The 27,036-nt window shown below is 41.4% G+C and overlaps 1 pseudogene; it reads right to left on the reverse strand.

Moving 5' to 3' along the window:
* Positions 1 to 3,396: 3,396 nt before the first annotated feature.
* The window catches only part of LOC132086128 (protein patched homolog 1-like), a 217,877-nt pseudogene continuing 194,237 nt past the window's right edge, over positions 3,397 to 27,036 (reverse strand).

Here is a 27,036-nt window from a genome sequence, read left to right on the forward strand (position 1 = left end):
TCACATCAGCTTCCACCAGAGTGAAATCCTGTGATCCCCCTGTCACACCGGCAATGGCGACAGACTCTGTCCCCACATGTCTCTACGGAATTAATGTACATTGCGCACCAGTGTCAACCAAAGCTTTGTATTCTTGTGGTTCCGATGTGCCAGGCCAACGAATCCACACAGACCAGAAAACACGATTTTCCCTGGCCTCTACCTGGCTAGAGGCAGGGCCCCTCCAAGCCTGGTTATCCTTCTTTCCCTGGGCATATGTCTTGGAGGTTCCTTCAAGGGGATCAGACATGTCATCATCATCATACCTGGCCGTTCAGCTACGGGCTACTGGAGCTGCTTTCCTTTTGGTGGAACTCCCTCTCTCAGCCCTCTCTTCCTTCAATTCACACACCCGTTGTGCCTGAACATCAGTAGGTTTTCCATCTCACCTCCTCATGTTTTCTCCACAATCACGCAGGTAGAACCACAGCTCATTTCGTGGGGTGTACCTTCTCTCATCATCTGGGAAACGTCTGCCTTGGATACCAGAACCTCTGATCTGTACTGCCGAGATTGGGAAAAGATCTTCTTTAATCTCCTCTCTGAGCTTCTTGTGGTTCTCCTCTATCTTATCCTTTAATTTCTGCAGACATGTTTCTACTGCTGCAATTCTGGCATGTGTTGGACCATCCACAGCATCTGCATATGCTCAGAGCTTCCTTGCTATATCCAGCACAGTCTCATCCCTCTCATCCCTCTTCATTATGGCTAAGGCAGAAGCATATTCATTTGGTCCAAGTCGCAAAAGTTTTCGCCACATCACAGATGTGCATGGTACCGTCTGCGTTCCTAGTTGTTACATCATCTGAGAAGATTATCTCTGCCACTGCCATTTCTCTCAGGCGTTGAATCTCTTGCTCGATGGTCTTCCACTATGTTTGCTGCATATAAAGATCATCTGCACACAGGTATCTTTGTGCAACACTTTCTAAGACCCATGCCCAGAGGCTGTGAGAGTTAGCCCTCCTCATCATTCCTTGGTCGATGACAGGATCATGTGACAGGGATCCCAAATGCCTGGCTTCAGTGCCATCCAGAATTGTAGCCTCACCTGCAGTATCCCAGAGACGGACTAACCAACTAATTATGGATTCATCAGGTCATCGGATGTAATCCTTCCGTAAGCCATGAAGGTCCTTCAGGGAAAAGGACTCAATATTTGCATCTGATCTTGCACCTGCTGCTTTGACTCCTGATTTTATGTCAGGAGGCATTGAGGTTCCTTCTCCTGCATCATCATCATCATCATCATCATCATCATCATCATCATCATCATCATCCACTGGTTGATTAGTCTTGTCCGTGCATTTCTCGCTTCTAGTGCTGGTAGCAACAGCCATTGGTTTAGCTGATGGCTTAGGCTCACTATCTGGTTTGGCTGCTGGCTTCGAGCCTGGGGTGTTGGCTGTAGCCTGAGTGACTGGGATAGCTGCTGATTTATCTCCCTGCCCCCCTGCCTCTGTCTGCTGCCCTACAGTCTCCAACAGAGTGCAATAAGCATATGCCAAGGCCCAGCTCACTGCAATGATCTTCCTCTCCTTAGGCTCATCCTGGTACTTTCAAATATTTCCCCACCTCAGCTGGGTTCTGAATTTGTTCATGGGGAAAATCCCAGACTATAGGGTCAGAGAATTCCTTCAGGATTTGGCCCATATCCTCCCATTTCCCACACCACTTAGGATTTTCCACACCTGGGTCTTCTGAGTCAAGGGTCTCATCAGCCCATCTAGAAATCTCAGCCCTCATTCAAGAGAAACAGCAGACTGTATAGAGGAGGGTTACCGGAAGGAATACCAGAAAGATGGTTTCTTTAACATTCAGGGGAAACTGAACATTCTCCAATAGCAATGTAACAGATTCATAGGAGAAGAAGGAAAGCAAAGGCTGAAAAGCCTTATCCCGTGCTCCTCCTCTAACAAACTGGATGCATAACCATAGCCACGAACCATTCATACCTGGAGCAGACCCCAGCATGTTTATAAATTTCTTACAAATCATTGCCACCAAGCCCAGCAGGAGAGCTATTCTGGTCACTGCCCCTCTGCTATAAAAACTATGTATTAGGGACAATACTAGAGCTATTTCTGGATAAGGAAATAAACCTAGGGACCATAGAGGTATTAAAATCTCAAAAAACCCTAGGGACCAGAAATGTATGCATGCCTTCACCCCAATAGACATTATGAATTCAAAAAGCATGGCTATTAACTGCTTTAAACAAACACAGAATAATGGCGACCAAAATGCACTCAAAAAAGGGTTTTTCCACTCTCTCTCCCACCCCACGTGTTGGGCGCCAAGGTTTTGTCCTGGTTTAGGGCAAAATTGGTTGAGAATCTCCAAAGAAGGGCCCCTCCAGAAAGCAAACCCATATGGCCCCTCCCCCCAACCGGTTCGGGAAGAATTCCTCAGAGAGAAGTGAAATAACCTTTTTATTTAACAGGCAAAGCACCCCCCGGCACACAAAATGAACAATACTGGATGACACCACTCTGAAAAAGATGACAAATTCAGAAAGTCTCCTTCACGGGTGCTTGCTCTGTTATCAGTCCCTCTGGCGCTGGGGCAGCTGCTGCAGACCACAAGGTGCAAACTCTCAGTGTTCCCAGGTCCCAGTCCAGCGCAGGTTCAAGATGGTCAAAAAAAAAAAGGAAGGAGAAACAGTCCAGGAAGAAATTTGGACTGTTTAGGTAAACTAGCTAATGAGCAGAAGCAAGAGCAAGCAGAAGCGAAGCAGAAGCAAGAGCGAGAGAGCAAAGCAAAAAGCAAAAGCAAAATAGCAAAAAAGCAAAAGCAGCACTATGTACTGCCCGTCTCTGTGTCCCGCCAGGCTCATAAGAAAACCAAAACAAAACTTTCACTCTTCAGAGCCAGTCTTAAAGGCACAGAACATAATATCCAGCATAAACAGAACACATGAATGGGGATACAAGCATCATAACGTCACCCTAGGACAGACCTTATTGTGACCTTCAAGTACCTAAAGGGAGCCTACAAGAAAGATGGAGAGGGACTTTTTACAAGCCCATGTAGTGACAGGACAAGGGGGAATGGCTTTAAACTAAAAGAGAGTAGGTTTAGATTGGCTATTAGGCAGAAATTCTTTACTCAGAGCGTGGTGAGGCACTGGCACAGGTTGCTCAGAGATGTGGCTGCCCCATCCCCGGAAGTGATCACGGACATGTTGGGTAGGGTCCCGAGCAACCTGGTTGTCCTGGGTTGACTGTATGATGCTTTTATCTCCAATCGTCTCATTCTGTTATGCTGAATAATAAGTTTTGTACCTTTAAGACTTGTTGCAGAGAGTGAAGGGGGGAGACAAGTGCACAGTTTAGTTTTTTTTTTCAGACACTGCTCTCATTCCTCCTCCCGGACTGTTGTTCTCTGCGGATAGACAAACAGCAGGACAGAGCTCTCATTTGCTTTTAGATAGTTTAGCTAGCTGAGGCAAAGAAGTTCCCTGGACTGTGTTTTTTTTTCCTTTTCTTTGGACCTCTTGAAACCTGCTCTGGACTGAACACCTAGGGGATCACCGGCAGCTCACATCTCTGTCCCACTGGTCCGGGCCTGGCCTGCAACATTTCCAGCATCGGAGGGACTGATAAGAAACTGAGTGAGCTGAGCTGCAACCTGGGGATGGGGTTTTCTCAGTTTTTCATCTCTTTTGGAGTGGCAAGGGGTCTTATTGTTTAATATTGTTTAGGTTTTATTGTTTAATAAACATTTTTTTTCCACCTTTCTCCAAGGAGGTATTTTCTCCCAGACCGGTTGGGGGGAGGGGCTGATTGAATCTGCTTTTCCTAGAGGAACCCCTTTGGGGATTCTCTGCCAAATTTGCCCTAAACCAGGACACTGGTCTAATGTAAGGTGTCCCTGCCCATGGCAGAAGCGGTGGAACTAGGTGACCTTTATGGTTCCTTCCTACCCAAACTGCTCTGATTCTATGATTTTAGATGTTTGGGGAAGACAAAAGATGTTTGTTTATTTTCTTTGAAAAATAATTGATTTATTTTATGGGGAATGCTTTAAAGGAGAGGCATAAATTGACTTTTTTATTCCTAAAGCTTTCTGGGGCTTGTGGTTGAAAACTGATTTCATTATTTTAACTACTTTTTTCTTCCTCATTTGAGGGGAAAATGCAGGTGTTAAATCCTTACTTAGCTCTCGGTCCCTATTTTCTTGCTCTGCTTTTCACAGCTTTTCAGTGGCGGACACTAGTTTGACCTAAGCAAGGCATTTAATTTTGATTGCGGAAATATTTTACAAACACATATGCAGATTTACACGCATATATGTGCAGAATTTTGATGGAAATTTTTTTATGATTCCTGATAAAACCACCTTCTGATTTATAAAACTTCTCTCCAAACATCTCAAAGAGCAAATAAACCTGAATTCATTTATACTCAGAGTCTAGGAATATAGTAAGTGATAGTATCCTCAGAATAAGGAAATGTTTGGGCTCAGATTTTCCAAGCTGAAAAGCAGACAAATATGAAAATCTTAACTGTGTCCGGTATCAGATACAGCTTTTTTCTCTTTGACGTTTCCATTGGTTTTGACTGAATTTGTGGCATTCAGAAATCAAGGCATTTAAATCTTTTTTGATTGGCATCAGGATTTGTTACCAGGAAGTCCATGACTGAGGGAAGAAGAGTCCACACTGCCTGACTGCTAACTGTAACCACAAGAATAATGAAATAAGTGTTGGATTAGCTTGATTTGTTTCTTTTTCTTGAACTTTAATTAATGTTTGGATTTTTTTCAGTTGTTCAAGGGACTGGTGGATGGGACCCCCTGGGAAACTGCTCTCAGGGATAAAAGAGCTGAACAGAGCTGGAAGCTATTTAAAGACATTTTTTTATGAGAGCACAAGAACTATCAATTCCCATATGCAAGAAATCAGGCAAGGAAGGCAGGAGTAAGGCATGTCTGAGTAAAGACGTCCTGGTCAAACTGAAACACAAGAGGGAAATGCACAAGCAGTGGAATCAGGGACACACATCCAAGAAAGAATATAGGGATGCTGCCCAGATGTGTAGAGATGGGATCAGGAATCCTTCACAGCTGGAGATAAATCTGGCAAGGGATATGAATAATAATAATAAGGGCTTCTACAGGTATGTTAGTCAGAAAAGGAAGGGAAAATAAATTGTATCTCCCCTGATAAAATAGGAGATCTGGGGACAATCCACATGGAGGAGGCTGAGGGTCTCAACTTTTTTGCTTCTGTTTTCAATGGCAATCTCTCTTCCCACATCTCTCAAGTCTCTTAATCTCAAGGCAGTGACTGAGGGAAGGAAGTCCTACCCATTGTAGGAGACAATCAGGTTTAAGACTACCTGAGGAACCTGAACATGTACGAGTCCATGGGACGCGGTGAGATGCATCCCAGGGTCCTTAGGGAATTAACTGATGTAGTTGTCAAGCCACACATATTTGAAAAGCCATGGCAGTCAGGCAAAGTCCCCAGTGACTGGAAAAAGAGAAACATCATGCCTCACTGCTAACTGTGACCACAAGAATCACAAAATGAGTGTTGAGATAGCTTGATTTCTTTCATTTTCTTGAACTTTAGTTAATGTTTTGATATTTTTCCTCTGTATTTGTAAAGGGTAATAACTGAAGCAAAGAAGAGGCCAAAGATGGAAAGGGGTACAGCTTAAAGAGAAGTACTACTCAAAGTTGTGAGAAAGGACATGCTGCATCAGGACAACAATTCAGTGTTACTGCAACCTATTGTATTATTTTGTAAAATATTTCCATAAATATTTAAAGAGGTACACATATACAATATACAAAAGAACACTGTAAAGCAGTATAATCTGGACTCATTTGCCTCCACTTAATAGAGTGAGGACAATATTGGGTTTGCTCTGTACTTCTTGTACTTTCATATCTTTGCCACAACATTATCTAGTTCTAAATTTCAGCTTAAGTCTCTGCTGCTTAAATATTGTTTGATTTACTTGTATAATTCAATGAAAATATTGCTTATGTAATAGGGTTTTTTCTGTAAAGGTACATATTTGTTTAAAATATTTTAAATTGGCATATCACAAACTGTCGTAGTATGAAATGTTACTGTTAATTTTCAAACACACTATGCACAATATTTTTTTAAAAATAAGCAGATATGAAGTAAAATATGTCAGTCTTGGAGAATTAAATAGTTTTAGCTGTGTACAGGTTTTGTTTTGCTGTGTGTATTGATGTGTGCATCTCAAAGTGTGTCTGTCAGTGTGTGTATGTTCCCAGTGTACTGTAGTTTCTCTTTTACTGTATGGTAACCCTTAATGGACTTATGAACCCACTGATGCTGGTGTGAGTCTGCCTTTCCCTGTTAATAGGCACTAATGAAAACCGCACTGGTGTTAACTAACATGTACCATAGACTACCATTATCAAAGGGGCAACATAAAATAGAAGACAGGAAGTCAGAGTTTGGGAGTGTGGTTCAGTTTCCCACTTGATTAATGACTTGGTACACATGATTTTGGTCAAGTCATGCAACTGCCCTGTGCCTCAGTTTCTCAGTCAGTAAAATGGGCATAATTGTACTTATCCACTTCCCAGGAGAGTTAGTTGCAAGGCTTAATTACTGTTTGCAAGTGTTTTGACATTTTTCATAAACAGTGCCAAGTGTGTGCAAACACTATAATCATTATTTTTTCACTTCAAAATGTGCTGAACATTGAGAGGTGCTGGTGGTTATAGAAATTCAAAGAGCATATGCCTTATTTTGATATTGATACTGTTAACTGAGTGGCATTAGAAGCTAAATAATGTAATTTTTTTCTTGGTAAGCCACAGCTCAGCTGTCTCCTTATAACATTCAAAGCAGTAACCTCTGTCACCTTATTTTAATTGCAGGGAAGAAGTTAATAAGAAGTGAGAAAAATCAAATGGAAGAATTTAAAATAACCCTTTTATTTTTACTTATTAAATATGAATGACTTTCTGTTGGATCCAGGACTAATGAGTGCCACTTTTCCTCTGTTGTTTTGATTGGTTTTCCCATGCTGCATTGGCACTTTTAATTGAAACAGTTAAATTGGGATGTCTTTGTGAAACTAATTTATCTTTTTTTTTTTTTTGTTATGTTTTAGTCTAAAGATTAATTGCTGCAAGTGAAGGTGATGCCTTAGGTTTTAGCCTTTATATTTTTCAGATTCTGTACTGCTTTGGTGTGTAGTTCTAAGCTTCGTATTAAGGGATGGTAAGATCTCTTCACAGAGTAGCTAGACAAAACAATTCCTTTTCTAGCATGGGACCAAGGACAACTGATCCAAATTTCAGGCCCAAGAGCATAAACAACGTGGACTGAAGAGAGAAAAACAAGAAGGATGGGACTTCATAACCTAAAGCTATAATTGGACAATTAACTTCAATATGCTAATGGACCAGAACTTATAAAAGTGAGAGACCTTGTGATCAGTCAACCATTTTGTGTCTATTTTGGTTCATCTTGGGTGTAGCCCTGGCTGGGCTCTTGTACTGCCCAAGATGTATCCATTGAGGCCTTTTAATAAATACCTAGTTTATTCTTTAACTCCGTCTAGCCTCTGTTCTAAGTCAGCCTTCACGAGGCATCAAAGGGGCTGAAAAAATGCTTCAATCTCTGTATTCTGTTTGAAACCAAACCATAAGGATGGAGAACCTTAACTTAAAATACTAGAACAGAAGTTCTCATTATTCCTCTCTTCATCTTTCTCCATCATTTTTCTGCCCCTGCCCAATTCCTCGTCCTGCATGTCATGTGCAGGTGACCTGTCTGCTGCTTCACACTTCAATAGTCACATTGACAAAGAGAGAACTTGGTGGCTGACAACATTTATTTTGGTTTGCTTTGGGGATTTTTAAAACTTTTTAAATTGTGAATGATATTTATATTTTTGTATCATAAGAATGCTTTCTTACAGTATTTGTCATGACAGTTTATACCAAACAAAATGCAGGGACCTTATTTCTATTGCAAACACTATGAGAGCTATGTTTTTTCCTTTTAAATGCATTTTTATTTGCATAGAATGCTCATTAATGTTAAATAGGAAAGAGTATATAACACATTAAAGGTTCATCATACCTTTCAGCATAAGGAGGTAAAAGAAAAAAATATTCAAGATGGGTCTCATCACCTGTCTATTTTGATTAGAAGTAGGTTTTTGTCTGTCTTGGGGTGCCTGTACAATACTGTATCCCCTATCATCTGCTTTATGCCCAGGAATGGGTCCTGTAACTTTAAGCTAGGTCAGAGAGAGGGAAGAGGTGAAGCAGGTGGAATTCTTTCTGCGTGGTTTTCACACATCCTCCCCCGGGTTTACTCAGCTGTGTTGTCAGCACGGACAGAGGAAGTACATCTTTGCTTTTTAGCTAGCTTCTTGTTTGTTAGCTAAGGCAATAAGTTTTCCTGGGACTGTGGCTTCTTCTGGAACTGTTCAGCTTTGCTCCAGTCCAAAAAAACAGACCATCACCGGGAGGCCCACGCAACAGCCCAGCAGGGGGAGGCTTCAGGGACACCACATCCTGGCTCCAGAACTCGGGAGAAGCAGAGCATGACTCTAAAAATTCACCAGCTTTCTCTGCAACGAGAAGCTTTATTATCTAACATTATTCTTTCTCTTTTCCTGTGCCTGTGGGCACTCTGCTTGTTAAATAAACAGATTTTTTCACTTTCCTACAAGAAATTCCTTTTGAACCTGTTGGGGACAAGCTGCCAAAACCTACCTTTCTTTAGAGGAGACACCCTTTCAGGACGTTTCCTTCTAATTTGTCTCAAAGCAAGACAGTGTCATTTCAGTTACAAAGATAAAATTATGACATATAATTTATGTGAAAACTTATTTTTATAGTGTACATAGAAGTCAATCAGTCTTTTGACAGAAATATATTTTTTAAGAGTTTATATGCAATGATGATAGCATTATGTTTTAGAACACTGCTGAAATGTGATTATAGTGCATGCTTTTCCTTGAATGCCCCATGGCAGAAAAGAAAGTGTGAAACAGCATTAAGAGAGAAAGAGAGTGTGAATATTCATACAATTCTGGACTGTCATTTAGCTACCATTTGTGATCTGGAGTGGTTCTCAGTTAAGCCTTGAAAAGAAATACTACAAACCCTCTAAATATTAATGCATGGTGTTTCACCTGGGTTAGAGCAATCCCCAATACTGATACAGCCTGGTGGATGAATGGATTGAAAACAGACCTGCAGAGAAGGACTCAGGGATACTGGTGGATGAAAAATTTGATATGTACTGGCAGTGTGCACTTGCAGCCCAGAAACCAAATCATATCCTGGGCTGCATCAAAAGAGGAGTGGCCAGCAGGTCGAGGGTGATTATTCTGCCTCTCTACTCTGTTCTTTTGGGACCCCACCTGGAGTACTGCATCCAGCTCTAGGGTCCCCAGCACAGGAAAGTCATGGACCTGTTAAAGTAGGTCCAGAAGAGGGCCACAAACATGGTCAGAGGGTTGGAATGCATTTCTGATAAAGACAGGCTGAGAGAGTTGGGGTTGTTCAGCCAGGAAAACAGAAGGCTCCAGGGCGGCCTTGTGGCCTTTCAGTATATAAAGGGGGCCTATAAGAAAGATTAAGAGAGACTTTCTAACAAGGTCTGTTGTGACAGGACAAGGGGGAAGCATTTTAAACTGAAAGAGGGTAGATCTGAATTGTGTATAAAGAGAAATGCTTTATGATGAGGGTGATGAGACACTGGAACAGGTTGATTAGAGAAGTTGTGGATGCCCCATCCTGGGAAGTTTTCAAGGTCAGGTTGGAAAGGGCTTTTAGCAACCTAATCTAGTGAAAGAAGTCTGCCCATGGCAGGGAAGTTGGACTCAATGATCATTAGAGGATTATTTTAGTATAACTTAGCCTTAGTAGCTAAATTTTCTGAAGCCTTAGGCTGCAAGACTAGATACCCTGAACTTTTACCTAGTTTAGTAAAAGGAGGTCTCAGAGCCAGTTCACAATGAAAGATAAGGAAGCAAGGAAGGCCACTACCCCTTCAGCAGAATCTGCAACCTCACAGATAAGAAAAGAAATGGCCTTCCTAGAGACAATTAAGAGAACCAATGAAGAACAAGAAGACCCCAGACCTAAATATTATTATTGGACCAAACTGTCATGTGAGGGCTGGGAAACTTAGACTGTAAGGGTATAACAGCCCAGGTATTTCTTTGTTCAGGGTCCCTCTCTGGAGGCACCTAGTTTGAGCTGTTTCTACTGCTGTACCACTCAAATAAATTACCTTTCCATATTTAAAGCTTGAGACTGCTACAAGATACCTAGGGTAGAGAAGTATTAACAGTTTGGAGACCCAAATCAGACCCTAGGCTACCACTTTTGGATCCTCTCATCTTCAAACATCCAACTGCTGGCAAGAATGTGATTTCAGCTGGAATCCTTTACATGGGAGGCATCAAAAGGTAAGTGTTAAAACTCCCTGAGCTGATTTGGTGTAAATACTGAAGTGGGTTTGAGTTCCACTCAGTATTGGGTTGGGTTCAAGTCCCTCCCCTATTATGTTCCAAATATTTGGCCATCACCAGTGTGCTTGGATTCCTTTTAATTATCAGCTCCTTTTCACTGTTACAAGAGCCTCTCAATAGTCTACCCATCCTCCTGCTGAGTCTAAAAGTTCTATTAAATCTCCATCCAATCTCTCAATTTCTCACCCCATTTTTCAGTCCCCTCCTTTCATTTTTTTTTGATTGCTATGATACCAATATACCACAGAATATAGTAGGCTCCAAACGTCTTTTTCTTGAGCTGATATTATATTGACTAGACTCATCCATTCTTACCTTTTAATATGGTAAGATTCAAATCCATAAAGACAATGACATTCTTAAATAACATTCTTCTGGAAAATGGATTAGAAGAGTCTTACAGAAAAAGGATTTATGTTGAGTGTGTGAAGAGACCTTTCCCTATGTAATGTTGAGAGTTCTGAGATATAACACTACTAAGAACAAATAAATGGAAAATGTTTTAAAACATAGGTAGCTTTTCATTTGTAGTATATAAACATTTAAATTCTGAAATTCCCTAATTTCTAAGAAAATGTCTGAATCCTCCAACTTAGTATAAAAATTGCTTAATTGACAGAAAAAAGAAATAAGGCCTTAGTCTAAACTTATCCTTAACATCAGTGCTTCCAGTGTCAAATGTGAACACAGAAAAATAGCCCTTTATTCCATCCAGTCTTGGTTGCCAAATAAAGCAGGAGTTTTGCATAACAAACATCCAAAACTACTCTCATGCAAGAAAACTGTCATTTTTCTGCACTTCTGTATATCAGGTTGACTAAGTTGGATGATTAGGTGCACTCTAGATTTGAGCACCCTAACTTTGAAATTGTTGAAAATGTTTATATAAAACATTCAAGCATTTATTCCTCTCTGCTTTTCTTTATTACATTTGAAAACTCTTTCCCTACAGATTGCACATTTGAGCTCATTATTAACAGCTGCTGGGTTTTGAAAAGAAGGTGATTTTTAAATGAAGAATTAAAAACATTCAAATTTTAGTGTTCCAGAGAAATTAAATGAAATTATATCATTCTGAATATCTCCCTTTGAAGGTTTCTTTACCACAAGATACAGAATCTACACACAAGAGGGCATAAAGAACTACATAGCACTGAGAGTCAACAGCAAGGCTGCAGAAGGTGAATGAGTGTGGCCTAAAAGAATGAATATTAAGAGTTCTGCTTTGTCTACATATTTGTGTCTCACACAATCAGATACCACATTTACCCATAATCTTATTAAATCAGTCTTAAAAAAGCATTATTAATATTAAAATATTGTTATCTGTTCCCTCTTATCTTCTAGGAGACTGACTCAACAGTTAGGAACATTTTCTTCAGATCAGATATACTCTACCATGACAATCCAAATGGCACAAAGAACTTTGTGGTAAGTTTGACTGATACTTTTCTGAAAATTATGCCACTGACTTAGGAGTTTAGGTAAGGATTTGGAATTATAATAGTTACCATTTTATTTTTAAATACTTTGAAAATGTTTTCCAGTTTTACATACCAAAGCAGTATGAACAGTGAATTCCACACCAATGCCAACAGAAGCAACCAGGATAACCACAAGCACTGCACTCAGCTTTATTCCAGTTAGACCCATCATACCAAACAGCTCCACAGTCATCAGAGCCAGAACCACCACTTAGATGATTTCAAACAGCTGTTAGTAACTTCTCATACTCAAGACAAATTTCAAACAGCTGTTAGTAACTTCTCATACTCAAGACAAATGAAGAAGAATATTATAAAACAATATGGGGACTATAAAATATATTCCTCACATCAGTCCTTCTCTTATCCTCAAAGACAAGCCATTTTTCTTTGTTTCATTGTGTTCAATGGCAATGACCCTCTAAAGTGTCAACTGAAATTATTATCCCAAGAACCATTTAAGAGATCAAGCATCACTTTTCTATTGGTAACAATTTATCAATGTGATTTAAAAAATAGTTTTTTCTGTAAGGTTTTTCAGGGAAATGGGTGAAAAAGAGAAAAATAATGTTCCAGTGAATATCCATGAGAAAGAAGAAAAAAATTAACTTTCAAATAACTGCATTGGAATTATTTTTGTAGTACTCCAAATGTGAGGATGACTCCAGAAGAGGTTTAAAGCTCAGAAGAGGGTGAATGTCATAATTAGCTGATGAGTCTCGAGTTACAGGGGGCCTTTGAGCTTTAAAGATACTTGAAGGGATTCATATGGACAATGCAAATAGATAAATATAAGAGAAAGCTTTTATTTTTCTTTCATCTACCTTGTAAAAAACAATAAAGGAGGGGAGGAAATCCATGGACTCAACTTCAAAGTTTCTAAAGCCAAGCAGGAAAAAGAGACAAAAAGCAATGTTAGACTCTGAAAATAAGCCACCTTTCCAAGGGATAAAAGCATGCACTGTAATAAACTATTTTATAAGCTAACAAATCAAGAAAAACAAAGTAAATTGCTTGATTCAGTGCTATGAAAAGTATTCTAGACTAAACATTTACCTTTTAACATACTTGTTATATAAATGTACAATACAAAAACTAGCAACTATTTTACATTTTTGTAAGCCACGCAACATTTATGAAACCATACACATAAACCATATAACAGTTTATGGAATGTAAACATAGGAACATCATAATCCAGTTTAACTTGAATGTTTACTATGAGGCTTAGGGTACCTTGCAGAAAGCTTGAAGGAGTATTCTCTTCACTTTATGATTTTATAAGTCTTTTTCCTCAGTAGCCCAGTTACACTCTTTTCTCAGTGTGTATTGTACAACCAAACCATTTCAGTCCTTCCAGAAAGACTGCATTCAGAAACCAGTCGGTAAATATAACGGCAAGTTAGTCACAAGCAACTGCCTTGAAAACCAACACTGATAAAAAAGAAGGAAAAACTAAATAGAAATAACTTTAATATTTAATAACATTCTAAATTTTCCTAAGTATCTTTATTTCTCATGTTAATGGGCATCTGAACAACGATAAAAATTCATGTATCCTTATAACAAAACCTTTCAATCTGCAAAAAGTTGGACAAAGGACAAAGGTTATTAAAGTGGACAAAGGTTATAAAGGTTTGTATCTTTAGCATGAACTCTACCCCTTCAAGCTGAATGAAAATATAATGGATGATGCTATATACATACTCTATTAGATGCCCAGACATAATCACAACCTTCCTGATTATAGCAAGAGCTATGCTGAAAGGAATTTGACTTCAACAAAGACCGCTATAATAAACTTACAATGATGCCACATGTCCAAGGGTTCAGGAGGAAGGGGGCACACATCAGAAATGTGCAAGCCAAAACCACACTAATGGATAAGAGAAGCCAGTGACAAAGTCCACTATACTGCTCCCAAAATAGAAATGGATAACCATTTCGGTAGCTAGCAATCCCCATACCAGCATAGTTATTACATATAGCTCACACTTTCTTGATTGCTTCCACAAAGTCAGAAGTTTCATGCAATCCATTGAGGTAGAAAGGAAACTGAGCATATTGCATGGGCTCAGCTGCTGGAACTAGGAAAAGTATGGCAATGTTTTAACATGTTTGGGAAGGAGATACACAGACAGCATGGTTAACAAGACACTTGTTCTCTATAGCAGAATGCTTAAAGGTGTTGAATTTAAATTTTTGCATCTTTGGAACAATTGACACTTTAAAAACTCCAAATAAAGGAAATTACTATTTTTCTGATAAACACAGTCTTTATCAAGTCCCCAAACAATTCTATATCATTTAACAACTACAGATTTCAATATATGTATGCAATCTTCACCAGCTTTTTACTGAATATCCATCCTAGGATTTGGATACATTGAAGCACAGCTAGCTTGTTACCCACTCACATTTTCAAGAGTACCAGTCCTCCCCCACTATTAGAATTAATACTAATATAGCCGGACGGGACGTGCCTGGGCTTGTCCGGCCCTTGCTGCTTGACCAAAAGGCAGCAAGAGTGGTGTTTTCACCTCAGAGACACCTTTGGCAAAGCTGGATGCTGCAGCTGGGCACTAGAGACAAGTCCAGACATGCAGGAGCTCAGGTTTAGCTCTGTTGGAGAAGCTTTAAGGTGGGGTGAAGTAAAAGGAGTCGGGTTCTGCTGGAGGATTTCGATCCAGAGCTTTATTCCTGGCCCACAGGCCTCTGAATCCAGTAACTGCTCTAACAGAACCTCCCAAACCACGTGGTTGTTGTTCCTTTTAACCCTGGGGAGAGGGGTAGGGAAGGGGTAGGGATCTCACCAACCAGGTAGGGGAGGGGAAGTCTCAGGGGACAAATGACACCTGGATGGCCCAATGTCCTCCGGGGCTGAAAGACATCTTTTGAACTCTGCCAATCACTTGACGCCCTTCTGGAATGCCAGGACTGACAGACAGCACTCAACAAGGGTCAGGGTGGGGGAAAGGAGAGGTGATTGACAGACCTGGGGAAGAAATCTACAGGGAGAAACCTGAGGTATCTGACGCAAACCATGACATCACACCGCAACACCCCACATGTATGCTCCCATTCTCCACTGGTGTCCAACTAGCAGTCCACCCAATAAATTACTGAAGTGAAGCAAGGTGAACCAACATTGCTGCTCAGGATGCAAAACAGTGAAGAGCACAGAGTGGGAGGGACAGAAGGAGAACACCCACTCACACAGATTCCTCCCCATAATGGCTCTTGTACCATATTGGTGTTGGTATCTTATACATATGAGCTAACTTGATGAAATTTCCTTACATATCAAAAATTGAGGTTAACATGATGAAATTCAGGAATTTAATGCAATCTCCAGGTTTCTCTTGCATACAGAACTATCCAGTGACATTAAGAACAATACTCCTTATAAGTTCATAGAGCTTTGCTAGAAACTGTTATAAAACTCATTTTTCAACATGATAAAACCCTTCAGTGGTGCCACATTACACTAGATTCAACAACTGCATTTGTATCCTGCGTCTACAGAGTAGCACAATATATTGTTCTGTTTATGCTTCTGAGCCCTATACAATATCACCCAACTATAGTTGCCAGGTCTTAAAGGAAAGAGTGAGACTGTGACAGTGGTCACAAGGGTTGCAGGATGAAGAGAGAGACGAGAATGTTGACCTCATGTTCAGAAGGCTTGATTTATTATTTTATGATATATATTACATTATGACTATACTAATAGGAATAGAAGGAAAAGTTCTCAGAAGGCTAGCTAAGCTAAGAATAGAAAAGAATGAATAACAAAGGTCTGTGTCCCGGCAGAAAGCGAGAACAGCTCTGCAGTGAGTGGTGAGTAAATCCAAACATCCACAGGAGACCAACCACGGATCCACTTGTTGCATTCCACAGCAGCAGATAACCATTGTTTACACTTTGGTGCTGAAACTTCTCAGCTTCAGCAGGAAAAATCCTAACGAAAGGATTTTAATGAAAATATGTCTGTGACAGTGAGACCACATATATAAACTATAAGACATTAAGATTAAATGTTACTTACTTCTCAGCCTTGTTTCTGCCATATAGTCTGCTGTCGAGGGAGGGAGACCAGGACACCAGATGGTCATCAACAGGTCCCGTTTATTGAAGAAAGCATCAAACACTTATACAGCAAGTAATAAGCTTATGAATATTCTGTAAGCCAAGCGATCTATTGGTTAAACTATACCATCAACTCTTCCTCATTCCTTTGGGCCTACATTCTCTACTTCTCACGTCTCTCTGTCCACTTCGTTATCATACTCAGCTAGGCCCAAGGACACGCTATCTTGCAGGTGAAGGACTTGGAATTAGCCACGGCCTTGTACTTTCCCAGTCTCTAGTCAGCTAAAATCCCAACAGTCTGCTTTGTCATAGACCCATTCTGGGTGGAGAGGCCAGATGTTGGCTTGTGAGGCAGCATAGGCCATAGGGTCATTACTAACCCAGGCTGTCGGGTAGATATAAAAAGCGTTTGGGTTAATGATTCCATCTGCATCCACCAGACATTGTTTAGTCAACTGCAAAATGGAAAGATTAGAAGCCATTCAGAATGAGTTTTGCTTTCAGGGCTCTTGCTGCAAAGCTTATGAAGCTTATGACAAAAAGCCTAGAGATGCAACACACACATATAGGAGGGGGAAAGAAAAAGACAAATAGCATTAACTTTCACTTGAAGTGGCTTACCAGCAAGCTGTTGTTTGAGAATGAAGAAAAAAATCCAAACAACTACAGCAACAGTGGAAACTGGTTATTGATAAACTAATATTTATATAATTTTCATAACACCCACTATATCAGCAGATGGTTCCAGAACAAACGGAACAATTGAAATACAAATTCAAAAACACTATCTGTAACTGAGGGCGAACAACAACAGAATTGAAGAAATGTATGTTAAGGAAAGGGAAAAAAATTGGCAAGAGTGCCTATACATGCCTGTGTGCAGTTAAACTCTGTTGTTAACTTTGAAGAACATGCTACCAAGTAAATGGAGAGCTATAAAAATAAAACAATGTCTGTATAAACTTTTCTAACACTTGTCTCCCATGATCTATGTGTTTCAGAAAATGCCCAGTGCAAAAAAAAGCCAGACAAGTGCACTGTGTTATTTGGATCACTGTTGGCAAATGTATCTATGGGGTAAAAAGCAGTGGTATGCCTCTAGGGTTCTTCAGCCAAATACTGCACAGCTAGAGCTATGACAGAGAACTCTGGATTAAACATGTTACTGTGGAGTTTCTCTGTTTGATTTGTTTATTTAAAACTCTGACTTAGATACAGTTTCAGGTCCTTTTAATGAAATGAAGAACATTACTGACAGCAGTTAAAAAAAGTCAACCTTTCTCTCCCTCAAAAAAAATCCCACACCCCTCAACTAGATTCCAAGGATCTGGATTCAGTTAATCCCCAAGATATGCATCAACTGTATGTCTTTAAGATGTCTTTGGAATTGTATGGTACAGTACTCAGCCCTTGTGGGTGCACCACATTTTTCTCCCTCCCAGGTACAGGAAATTGTATCAACAGCTGTAGTCTGATCACATTTGTTCTGCAGTGTATGTGGCAGACACTGCTAAACAAAATCTCATAAAGGTTTTCTCTTTGGCTGCCTGTCTTTGCTTAATTCATAGCTAAAGCATCATTCAAACCTGACAGCATGCTGCATGCTGCCATACTGCCACATAGCAATGTATTTTACACACCATAGTAACTGAACAGTGCAATCCATAAATTTGTCACCTTTAATGTCAGAAAAAAAATGAAAATAAGCAGATCTACTGAGAAACTCAAAACTCACTGAAGAGAGTATTTTCTGCCTGAAAGCACTGAGTCAATGATTCTAGGAGAGAAGAAACTAGGATACTGCACGATTTTTTCTTAAAAGGGTTAAAATAAAATTTTGGCATAAGGAGTTAAACCCAGCATATTTCACCTACCTATGTGATACTAAAGAGCAGCAAAAGCAGTCATATGCTGTGATAACCTCGTGAAAGAAGCTAGGATGCATTTATTTAGGCAGCTCAACCAACTGCCATTCTGCATTCTACTACCGTATATCTATATTTAGTAATGACAGTACAACAATATTGTACAGCATATAGTTATTTCAGTACCCTTCCATTCACTATCATTTGTAAACACCTTTCTTTAAAATGTGTGTGTTGAATAAATTCGTAGGAACTAACCAAATAATTGCGAATGCTAGATTCAAAGCCACAGCAGAAGGCTGAACAAAGGTCATCCCTATATAAAAATCTGATTCAAATCAGAAATGATGCCACTTAGGGCAACAAGACTAACACTGACTTTATGTCATGCACCCATTTCCACCTACCTAAGGATGCAGAGTAGCATCTTCCATACCAGTTGCAGAGGAAACTGTGTGTGCATGTGTATATGAGACAGGAACAGCATTTAACCCATGCCAGCCAATAATCATGAAGGACAGGCATTCTTGGTATTGATTTTAAAATACTTCTCAACACAGGCCAGACTCTGCAGCTAACATGCAGCTCAAAGTCAGTGAGACTATGCAATTAGGTACAACTCAGAAATTTCAATTCATCAAGATTGAAAAAGGAACAATGGCATTTTTCTTGCATCTGTCCCAACTCCTGATGGAATTGTGTGTTCCTGTATAAACCACTATGGACTCTTATACAGTACCTGGCTGATGTCAATGGGCTTTGCTTGGTTGCCTGTTTGTACCAAGAGTTTGTAAGCCAGAACAGCATAATCATATCTATTTTTATAATTGTTGTAAGTGATTTTCCCAGCTTCCCAGTCACTGTCAAATGCATGCTGAAGTCCTAAAGAGTTCAGGAAAGTGCAAGGAAGATAGAACAAGAAAATGAGAAAATGATCTTTGAAACAAATTTCAGTGGGAAGAAACTGGGGAAAAAAATATTTTTAATATGAAGTATGATTATAGCTGAAGCAGTGTCCTGGTTTAAGCTGGAATAGAGTTAATTTTCTTCCTAGTAGCTGGCACAGTGCTGTGGTTTGGATTCAGTAGATTAATGCTGATAACACACTGATGTTTTGGTTGTTGCTGAGCATTGCTTACCCTGAGTCAAGGGCTTTTCAGTGTCTCAGGCTCTGCCAGAGAGGAGCTGCACAAGAAGCCAGGAGGAAGCATGGCTGGGACAGCTGACCTGAACTGGCCAAAGGGATATTCCACAACACAGAACGTCATGCCAAGTATATAAACTGAGGGGAGTTATCCAGAAGGTGGGTTTGCTGCTTGGGGACAGTCTGGGTATCAGTTAACGGGTGGTGAACACCTGTATTGTGCATTGTGGGAAAGACATTTCTGTGCTGTTCTTGTGAGCCAGCGAAGGCTTCCTGAAGATAAGGAAAGCCTCATATCTCTCTCAGGGAATTTATCAAGGCCATCACCATGACAACTCGAGGAATGAGAGAGAAAAAAGTGTAAGCAAGAAGATCTGGACTTTGGTTGGCTTACGCAGTGGCGTGGTTCCTTTCACCTATTGAAAGTTTTGTTTCTTCTTTATGACCAATGGGTAGTGTATGTGTTCATTAAGTAAATGTAAACATCTTGTAAAACTATAAAAGAAACATGCTGCTTTAATAAATAAGTCTAAACAGCCTTCTGACTGAGCCCTGGTGCGTTGCGCCGTGTGGGGCTCAATAGCGACAGCGCATAATTTGTTTTCCTTGGGTTTTATTCCTCTCCCTTTCTCCTTTTCAGTACAATTATTATTTTTTTTATTATTACTTTTACTTTGTTTAAATTAATAAACTGTTCTAATCTCAACACGAGTTTTTACTTTTTTTCTGATTCTCCTCCCCAGGGAGGTGGGGGTGAGTGAATGATTGTATGTGGTACTTAGTGCTGACTGGAGTAGACAGTCTTTTTTGGTGCCTGATGTAGGGCATGAAGGGTTGAGATAATGACAGATTTTACCAAAGCATGTTAAAACAAATTTGTTATAGGCTTTTATTGTATTGGTTTAATAGTCACTGGTCGCAATGTTGATTTATTTTCTCAGAGCTGTTGCGCTTGTTCTCAGAGTTACATTATGTACCTACGTACTTGCAGCGTTTGCTCCTTTGGTATTTGTCGTCTCTGGGGCCTGGGCTAAGTTTCTTGTTTTGTTGTACTTTGTAATACTGGCTTGTGATATGATAGGATTGCTGGTATGTCTACTCAGCATTGCTGTCACCTCTATACTTTGGGAGTCATTTATTGGGATTTGTCCTGGGGTGACTGTATGTTCTGGTATCCGGTAGTCTGCTCAGAAATGGGTCCTGTAGCTTTAAGCTAGGCCCAGAGAGAGGGCGAAGGGGGAGAGGGTGGGGGGGGTGGAGAAGCACCTCGCAGTTTGTCTGCAGAAGCTTCACTTTACTCCCCCAGAATTTCTCTCTCTCAGGGACTGTGCTGCCTAGCCCAGACAGCAAGAGAGAGATAAGACTCAATGCTCTCCTGGTTCTCATCTTTTGCAGAGAGAGAGAGACAGGGAGTTTTTCTTTGCTTTTTTCGCTGGTTTTCCTCGTTAGCTACTGCAAGAAAGGTTTTCCCAGGACTGTTTTTTTTTCTGGAACCATTCAGCCCTGCTCCGGACTGAAAACCCAGAATAACACTGGGAGCTCATGCCTGTGGCCCATCAGAGGTCTGGAAAGGTGCATCCCTGTCGCAGACATTTCTCCACAGAAATCCTTCCTTTTGGATTTCTGTGTCTTCGGGAGGCCAGAGGCCTCTGAAGACAAGGTAAACAATTATTATCAGCTGCTGTGGAATGCAATAGGATTCACCTTGATTGGCTCATTTTCTATGTTTATAATTAAGAGCCAATCATCAGTTCAAGCCAGGGGACTGAGTCCTTGGCCACAACTTTGTTGTGGGTTCTTTTTCTATCTCTTCTTAGCTTAGCTAGCTGCTCTGCAAAACCTCTCTCTATATTCTTTTTAGTATAACTATAATGTATTATATCATATATTAATAAATCAAGCCTTCTGATTCAAGAAACAAGATTCACCGTCTCTCTCTCACCAGCTGCGGCCCACTCAGGTCGCAGTAATATCTGGTGACCCCTCGTGTAAGAGCAAAAAATTAATCTGATAAGACCAGAGGAGCAAAATTGCTGCACTGGGTAAGAATCCTGTATGTGTGGCATTTGATGGTTGCTCTGAAGTGATCAGAAAGTGGATTCAAGCCAGGAGCTGAAGAACTGAAGATTTGGACAGAGTTCACAGCCAAGGCTGACCACAAAGAGAACTTTCTTCTGGAAAACCATCAGGAAAGATGATGGAAAAGAGCAGCAGACCTGTGGAGCTGGCCCGAGCAAGCTGGACTCTTTCAAAAGGTACTGTTCACTTTTCTATCCCTGATGAACCAGCCCTTCGTAGCTTGTGGCTGTTCGTATGGCAGACACATGCCTTGCCAGAAGAGATTCAATTCTCCCCTTCAGAGGAAAAACTCATAGCCCTCTGGAAATATTGGTGCAGAGAAGATGGTTGCTTTTTGTCAGAAACAGATATCTATGAATTCTTTCGATGGGCAAAGCTTTTTGGGTTCTTTACTGATATTCTGTATGCTTTGGATGCTTTTGTCTGGGAGTGCATGGACTCCATTATCCAGCGCGTCTACATTGAGGGACGTGTCCTGCCTTCTATCTACCCAGCATTTATAAAGCTTTTCCCTGTCCTGAAGCGCAGAGCAGCTTGTTTTCAATGGATTTCTAACTGTTATGGCCAAGCTCCGTTTCCACCACCTTTGGCAGAAGACGCGGTGGGGGAGGACATTTTTCTTCCCAGCCCCCCCTGCTTCACGGCGGGGGGGGGGGCAAAACTTCGCGGCGCGAAGAAGTTTTTTTTACTCTTTCTCCGGAGCATGCTCAGATGGAGCCTTCTCCTCCCCCCCCTTCTCTCTCTCCGGGGGGATGGGAGCGGCCGCTCAAGCCAGCGCCGGCCTCTCAGACTCCGCCTTCAGAAATGGGGGCGGCACCGGTCTCTGAGGTTTCCTCCACGCCCCTGCTAGAGCTGTCACTCCAGGAGATCCCGCCCCCGCCAGAGCCTGTGTCGGAGAAGGCCGAAGAGACAGCACCTTCGGCGATTGACCTGTTGCTAAGCAACAGCGACGCTCCGCCGCTCCTCCCAGCTCCGCTGGTGCCCGTGCCGTGTCTGCCACCGCTTTCAGAGCCAAGGGACGCAGCAACAGCGTGTTCCCGCGCGTCCCCGCCGCCTCCGCAGCGGACCCCAGAGTCAGCAGCAGAAAACGGAGTTGAGCCCACGGGACCCTCGGAGCAGCCCGCGGCGGATCCCACGCTCAGCGCGGTTCCCCCCCCGGTTCCGGCTCCCTCCCCGATGCTTCCACCGGACGTCCCAGCAGTCGCTCCGGCGGGGGGTCTCTCCTTCTGTGGAGCGTGGGCTGCCCGCCAGCTCACTGTTGCGGCAGTCCAGCTGCCGGCTTTCAAGCTCGGCAGTTTGGGGGGTGGTGTTTCGGTTGATGTCCCATGGAGGCTGCCATCTCTGCCGCCCCTCTTGTGCCCTAGCGGCGAGGGGGAGGGGGCTCCTGAAAGTTTTGCCTTTGGTCCCCAGCCCAGTGGGGGTGGTGCCGTGATGCTGTGGGAAACAAACATTCCCAGACCCGAGATGAAGATTCTCGGGGCAGCTTCTATTTCCCTGCTGCTGGCATGCCTCAGTGGTTTAGGGGAAAGGAAGCGTCTCACTACCCGTGCTGCCATTGTGCTGGCAGCAGGGTTCAGGCTTGTGGGAATGCAGAGCCTTCCTCATGAGTTTGGCCTGGGATGCTGGGCTCAGGAGGTTCCTGGGCCAGGGCCATCATTTGGCCTCCTTGTGTTTCTAGGGGTTCTGGTTTGTCCTAGCGGTCCGGGTCCCCCTGTGTGAGCCAGTTTTGGGGTTCCTGGTCCAGTATGGGCCAGGGCCCCCAGGGCCTTTCCTTCTCTGGCATTGCTCTGCTCTGCTGCTGCTCTTTTGCTTTTCGATCAAAAAAAAAAAAAAAAAAAAAAAAAAAAAAATTAAAAATTAAATAAAAAATATTGAAAATAGAGGGCAGCAGCTCTGAAGCGCTGAAAGCACTGAAGGGCCAGAAAAGGACATTCTAAAAATTGTTCAAATTGTTTCAAATTGTTTAAAATTGTGTTATGCTGTTTCAGGACAAAAAGGACTCTAAGGACTCTCAGATGTCCAAAAGAAACAACTTCAGCTGATGGACTGTTCCTGAAAGTCAGCTGCATGGACTCAAATTCTCTTTACATTGTATTTTGCAATTTTCTTATATTGTAGGATTGTTTTAGTGAATTATTAGTCTTCTATATTTATAGGTGAAGGAATTTCCTGTTCATTCCACATCAGCATTTTTCTTTTATTTTTATACAATTTAGAAAGGTGAGATGTCGCAGACATTTCTCCACAGAAATCCTTCCTTTTGGATTTCTGTGTCTTCGGGAGGCCAGAGGCCTCTGAAGACAAGGTAAACAATTATTATCAGCTGCTGTGGAATGCAATAGGATTCACCTTGATTGGCTCATTTTCTATGTTTATAATTAAGAGCCAATCATCAGTTCAAGCCAGGGGACTGAGTCCTTGGCCAAAACTTTGTTGTGGGTTCTTTTTCTATCTCTTCTTAGCTTAGCTAGCAGCTCTGCAAACCTCTCTTTATATTCTTTTAGTATAACTATAATGTATTATATATCATATATTAATAAATAAGCCTTCTGATCAAGATACAAGATTCACCGTCTCTCTCTCATCAGCAGTGACCCACACAGGTCGCTGTAATACATCCCAGCCCCGGAAGGACAGAGAGAGGCTGAAGAGACCAAGACACACTCACAGAAGACTCTCTCTCTGAACCACAGAAGAACTCTCTGAGTTTGCCATCTTGTCAGAGCAAAGAGAGGTTTTATTGTTTAATATTATTCATTTTCCCATGTTTGTGAGTACTTTGCTTGTGAAATAAACAGCTTATTCCACTTTTCTCCAAGAAGATTATCTCCCGAATCAGTTGGGGGAGGGGCTGCTGAAATTTGTTGTCTTAGGTTGGAAATAGGGGTGTGTATTCTATTCCTATCTGTTAGAAGTGGGGCAGTTATCTTCTGTTAATTGGGCAGTTTTCTTTATCTCTTCCACAACCAATCCTCCCTCTGGGGAGATATCTTCTGTTAATGGGCCATTGAGTCTCACTGCATGACTGATAAAGTTACATCATCCCATTTTGAGATGCTCTGCCCAGAGGAAGCTATCCTACCTGGATATAATCAGAGATTTGGAAGACCACAGCCAGCCTTCTCCACTGGACTCCCAGAGGAAGACAAGGGCCATTTACACCACCACTGGACCTTCAGAGGAAGACTACACCCTTCTACAGGATCACTGCTTAAATGGAACCACATTTGTCACTCCGGGAGGACTGCAGCCACCATTTAATCAGACTGCTACCAACACCCTGACCAACAGGGTGTCAGGTCACATTATGACTCTGTCAGTGTTGTTTTGTATTACTGCATTGTGTATTTTATTTTTTTATTTTCTTCCCTAATAAAGAGCTGTTATTCCTGCTCCCATATTTTTGCCTGAGAGCCCCCCTTAATTTCAAAATTATAAGAATTCAGAGGGAAGGGGTTTACATTTTCCATTCCAGGGGAGGCTCCTGCCTTCCTTAGCAGACACCTGTCTTTTTCAAACCAAGACATTTGCTTTCTAGAGACCTCTTTGCAGAGTTTCCTCCTAAATTTTGTCTCAAACTGGGACAAATAATTAATTATTTGTCAAATTAATTCTTTTACAAAAATATTTATTTCTAATTAATAATATAAATTACATTCATAATTAATAATTACACCTTTTGCCTTTTCTCCTTAGAGAATTGACCCATGGGGAAGACATCTTCTTACATCTTCCCTTTCTCCTCCAGGCTAATTCCAGAACTGTCTGAGAATTTTGACAGTTTTTTAAATCCCTGGAATGTTGAAACTAGGCTATTTCTGGTCCTGGTCCTATTGCTAAGAATGCTGAATGTGCTTCAGATCTTGTTTCAGGTTAAGCAACTACCTGTGGCTATACCAACCCCCGCAACAGGCCCTGCAGCTACTCAGACCCTGGGGATGAATGATGCAGCTGAAGCAAAGAACCAACCCTTGTTGGTATCATTTGCCCGTACACGCAAGAAGAAATGGACACAAAAAGTGTGAAAAATGCATATGTTATGATTGGCTTTTCGCAAATATTAAAATTAATAGTATATATGTTATGTTAGAAAGTTATGCTGTATTCATTTTCTTAAGTAGTGTGTTAAATATAGTTTTAGGTTATAAAAAATGTTAAAATAGAAACTATGCTATGTAGGATACTTTTTTTAAAAAGAGAGGAATGAGGTACTCCCACCGAGATAGCAGCCACAGGACACCTAAATCTTTCAGAGAAAGAGAATTTATTGCTCGCTTACCAGAAGAAATGAACTTCTTCCTGCCTCGCTCAGCCCTGAAGATGCTGTCAGGATTAAGAGGAAGAAGCTGACACTGACCAGCTGGACTCCTTTGTTTGAATGGAATTTATGCATCATGTATGAGATGTATGAATATTCAACGGGCTATTGCTTTTAAGGGTTAATCCTCTGTTAATGTGTGTCCTTTTCCCTGGCTTATTTTGCCCAGAAAGAGGTATCCGGACTGTCCATAACTCTTTGTTTTTATTGTCTCGTATTGTCCTAATCCTAATTGTCCAAATTTTTATTACTCTAATTATATTACTATTTTTATAACCATTTTATTACTATTAAACTTTTAAAATTTTAAAAACAATTGATTTGCATTGTTCACAAAAAGCATCTCATTTAATAAAGGAGGACAAAGGAGAGCCAGCACAGGAATAGGAGGAAGAGACAGAATAAGAGGTAACCACTCAATCCCTATCCCTGAGTGAGCTGCAGGATATGCAAAAGGATTTCAGATCTTGTCAGCTGAGCATGTTATCACCTGGCTGTTCCAATGCTGAGACAACAGGGCTAGCAGTTTAAAATTAGAAGGTAAAAAAGGCAAGCAGCTGGGATCACTTTCTACAGAACATGATTGGAAAAGGGACACAGGTCTTTGGCCTCTGGAGCTGACTCCTGCTATAAGTGTGAAGGAAAGGTACCCCTTCAAGAAAGATGTGTTGCCCAGGTAAATAGACTGTAGTAGAGGCGGGGGGAGTTAGTCATGCTAGAGATGATTTGACTCAAATAATGTGCAGTCACCCACAGATCCAAAGTCCAGTGCATACAACCCATGGGGCAGAAATTTGTTCAGAGCGCATCATTGTCATATGCCAACTCACTGGCAGTAATGACCTGGAGAGACGAAGAGGCACCAACAGTGGATGAAGTTGCTCACCAACTCCAGGAGTACAAAGAAAATGACTCTTCCTCTCTTGTCTAGGCTGTGAAAAAACTGTCCAAGGAGTTACAGAAATTCAAAGAGAATATGTTCTACTCCTCACCTGTATGGACTCACAGCTAAATGTACTTTTGCATAAGAGGGAGAATATACTGGGTATACACCTTGGGGTACCCTGTGGTTTTACCTGCAGGACCATGGAAAGGACATGAGTAATTGGAATGGAAAATTTACCTCAACCCTAGAGGCACAGGTATGTGAATTGCAAAGATAATCCCAAATGGGGTTTCTTCCAGGAAAGTTGCCACTCAAGTGTCCATTGGGTCGTTCCCCAGGCCGAGTGAAAGGACTGATCCTACTCCTGATCCTATGGAAAGGTATTCTAATCTATTTCTACAAGAAGTAAATGGAGAATCCTATGACCAGGACTAGAGGGGCCCTACCTCCAGCCAGATGGAAGAGAGGGACAACTAGGTTTACTGTGTGGTGTGAATTCAATGGCCTGGCACGTCAGACCCACAGGAGTACAAGTCTCTAGTAGACACTGGTGAACAGTGTACCCGAATGCTATCAAGCTATACAGGGGCAGAACCCATTTGTATTTCTTTAGTGACAGGGGGATCCAAACAG

The sequence above is a fragment of the Ammospiza nelsoni genome, chromosome W (assembly GCF_027579445.1).
Source record: "Ammospiza nelsoni isolate bAmmNel1 chromosome W, bAmmNel1.pri, whole genome shotgun sequence".
NCBI lineage: Eukaryota > Metazoa > Chordata > Aves > Passeriformes > Passerellidae > Ammospiza > Ammospiza nelsoni.